We start from the raw sequence: 3,761 nt of genomic DNA on the forward strand, positions 1-3,761 counted from the left end.
GGAACAGGATGGGGAAAGGATGTAGAGCTTCCATGCCTTCTCCAGGTGCGTAATTCTCCTAGCACCTCCGCACGTTCACCAACCAACCCAGAAGCTCTACGAACCCCATTCTTTGGGGGTTTTATGGAGGCTTCATTACAGGAGCATGACTGATAGATTGATTCAATCTTCAGCCCCTTCTCCTGCCCCAAAGGTCAGAAGGTGGTTGGTTCTCTTGGCAACAAGCCCCATCCCTAGGTGGGGTCCAAAAGTCACCTTGTTAATGTAACAAAAGACACCTTTTTAGCTCTCATCACTCAGGAAATTCCAAGGGTTTCAGGAACTCTGCACCAGAAACATGACAAAAACAAAATATATATTTCTTATAAGTCACAATATCACAATAATACTCACAGATCCAATTTTGCTATCTCAAATTAAAAGGGCGTATTACAGCTTACCAGTTCTGCTAAACACTGTCAATGCTAACCTATGGGAAAGTAATGGTGTGATGTAAGGGAGAGATCAGAGACTGCAATAAAGGGTATTTTCTCATTTTACTGTACATACAATGATGTTTTCTTAAAATTTTAAAAATAAGTATGCTTTCATATATTACTTTTGTAATATGAAAATAAAAGGACATGGTCTCAGTTAAAATTCTTATGGCCCTATTTAAGAATATGATTTTGTGTGTGTACTTTGAAACAGGTCTCAAAATTCTTTTTAAAAACTATTTAGACCCTGTTTGTATTCGTTGTTTTGGATCACCACCATGCAAAGGTGAAATGACTGCTTATTCAGATTATGACTCTTGGTTAATTAAGGTTCTTGATTATACTATGAGATTAATCCATTCAATAATTCATTGAATATTTTTGAGCACCTGCTATGAGACAGCATAGGGATAAATATTCAGTATATGACTTGCAGCAAGATAGACAAGATTCTTGTCCTCATTAGTCCTACCTTCTAATGTGAGAGGCAGACAATAAGTTGATATTTTATTCAGAATAGGCTAGATTATTCTGCAATGATATACAAACCCCCAGATCTTAGTAGCTTAAAACAAAAGGTTTATTTCTCACTGAGGCTACATGCCTATCACAGGTTGACAGGGGAATTCAGGAACTCGGGTTGAGGGTTGCCTATTGGAAAAAGTACATTGGAGGAGGTAAAAAAGGCATTTAAATGTTTAAATGTTCTGACCTAGAAGTGATTTAATAGCATTGATGTTCATAAGTCTTTTGCCAGAACTAGTCACATAGACCCACCTAACTACTAGGGGACCAGAGAGAGTTCCAAAGTGGGAAACATGAGCAGACTAGTGACAACAAACTGCCCTTCTGATCGTTAGATATTAGGTTTATCTTTCTTCCCATTTGCAAAATATATGCATACCCTCTCCAGAGAAATAACCCTAAAAGTTCTATCACAGTGTCAAGCTCAAAGTCCAAGAAAAGTCCAATACTTAGGCTTAGATATATCTTCGCTTGATCTGGAGACATATGAATTAAATAAGCAAAATATCTGCACTATCCTCCCTACCTCTCCACCCAACTCCTAATATATAATGGTAGAATAGGAACAGGATAACTATCATAAATACTCCCATTTAAAAGGGAGAAGAATAGTAGCCATTGTTGGTCCATGGCAAATGTGGAATCCTGCCAGGCAGACACTGAGGGTCTTAGACACTAGGGTGGGGAATGTTCCTTGGTTAAGTACCAATTCTGATTCATGGTAGGCTCTCCTCTCCCACTGTATTGCTTTCTGTGGTCCTTAGCTCTACCTTCTATCTTCTAGAAGAGTTCATTTCCATTATCCTCCATGTCCTTGGATTAAGTGAGCATTGGGGAATATGTCCTTCTGTTTTTGAACAGCTTTCTCAGACTACTTTCTGCTTATCCTTACTCACAGAAAGTTGAGGCCCAAGGGTCATTTCAAGTCTCATTTACAGTTTCCTTTAGTACTCACTGCTAGATATTTTGGCACCACCCTAATAAATGTAGCCAACTTCTTCTACATTTGAGTCAAGTCTGTTCCATGTGCCATAGGCACAGCCACTGTGCTGTCTGAGACACACATTTTTCTTCAATGTCTCTTGTGGGAAGCTTGAGCTCATCAGCTTTTGTTAGTGGGAAGCCCTGTATCATTTAATTCAACTGAAAGGATTTACTGGGCACCACTTCAATCTACTCAGAGATTTTAGTCATGAATGTGGCTGTCATATCCTTGATTTGATCCTTTACACAAGGCTGAGTTCTAACCAGCCTTTCTGCTCATCTCAGTTATTGAAGAGAATTGTTTATATCTTCCAATGATGCAAGTCTCCAAATCTCTGAACTTTCTATGATCACTTTTAGTTCTAACTGCAAGCTGGACAATTATTTCTGTTTCATCTCTCCCTGTAGTATCTTATGTAATTAGTAGTTACCAACACCCAAATGGACATAACAGACACATACAGAACATCCCATCTGACAGCAGTAGGAGATACATTCTTATCATATGTACATGAAACATCTTTTAGGATAGATCATATGTCTCAACAAATTTAAGAAGACATAAATTATATGAAGTATCTTTTCCAACCATAGTGGTATGAAACTAGAAACAAAAGGAAAGCTGGAAAATCCACAAATATACAATGGTATATTTGGTAACTATACAATGCACTCTTGAACAACCAATGGATCAAAGAAGAAATCAAAAGAGAAATTTAAAAAAAAAACTTGAGACAGATGAAAATGGAAACAAAAATAACAAAACTTAAGAGATGCAGCAAAAGGGGAGTCAAGATGGCAGAGAAGTAGCAGGCTGAGACAACTTCAGGTAGCGGGAGATCAGCTAGATAGCTTATCTAAAGATTGCAAACACCTACAAATCCAACGGGAGATCGAAGAGAAGAAGAACAGCAATTCTAGAAACAGAAAATCAACCACTTTCTGAAAGGTAGGACTGGCGGAGAAGTGAATCCAAAGGGACGGGAAGATAGACCACGGGGGGAGGGGCCGGATCCCGGCAAGCGGCGGAGCAACGGAGCACAAAATCAGGACTTTTAAAAGTCTGTTCCGCTGAGGGACATCGCTCCAGAGGCTTAACTGGGGTGAAGCCCACGCGGGGCCAGTGTGGCCTCAGGTCCCGCAGGGTCACAGAAGGATCAGGGTGTCTGAGTGTCGCAGAGCTTGCAGGTATTAGAACGGGGAAGCCGGCTACAGAGACGGAGCCGAGGAGTGAGCTCACAGCTCGGGCTTACCTTGAACCGGTAGAGGGTCGGTGAGCTCGGAGCGCGGCCGGAGGCCAGGCAGACGGGAGTAATTGGGCGCTGTTCTCTGAGGGCGCACTGAGGAGTGGGGCCCCAGGCTCTCGGCTCCTCCGGGCGGAGACTGGGAGGCCGCCATCTTTATTCCCATCCTCCGGAACTCTACGGAAAGCGCTCAGGGAACAAAAGCTCCCGAAAGCAAACCCAAGCAGATTACTCAGCCCAGCCCCTGGTAAGGGTGGTGCGACTCTGCCTGGGGCAAAGACACTTGAGAATCACTACAACAGGCCCCTCCCCCAGAAGATCAACAAGAAACCCAGCCAAGACCAAGTTCACTTATGGAGGAGTGCAGTTTCAATACCAAGGAGAGCAGCAGAATTCCAGAGGAGGAGAAAGCAAAGCACGGAACTCATGGCTTTCTCCCCATGATTCTTTAGCCTTGCAGTTAATTTAATTTTTTTTTCTTTTTCAATTTTTTTTCTCTTCTTCTGCTAATTTTTTTTAACTTTTACCCTTT

This window comes from Lontra canadensis, unplaced genomic scaffold (genome assembly GCF_010015895.1).
Source record: "Lontra canadensis isolate GAN:19392208 unplaced genomic scaffold, GSC_riverotter_1.0 scaffold2, whole genome shotgun sequence".
Lineage (NCBI taxonomy): Eukaryota > Metazoa > Chordata > Mammalia > Carnivora > Mustelidae > Lontra > Lontra canadensis.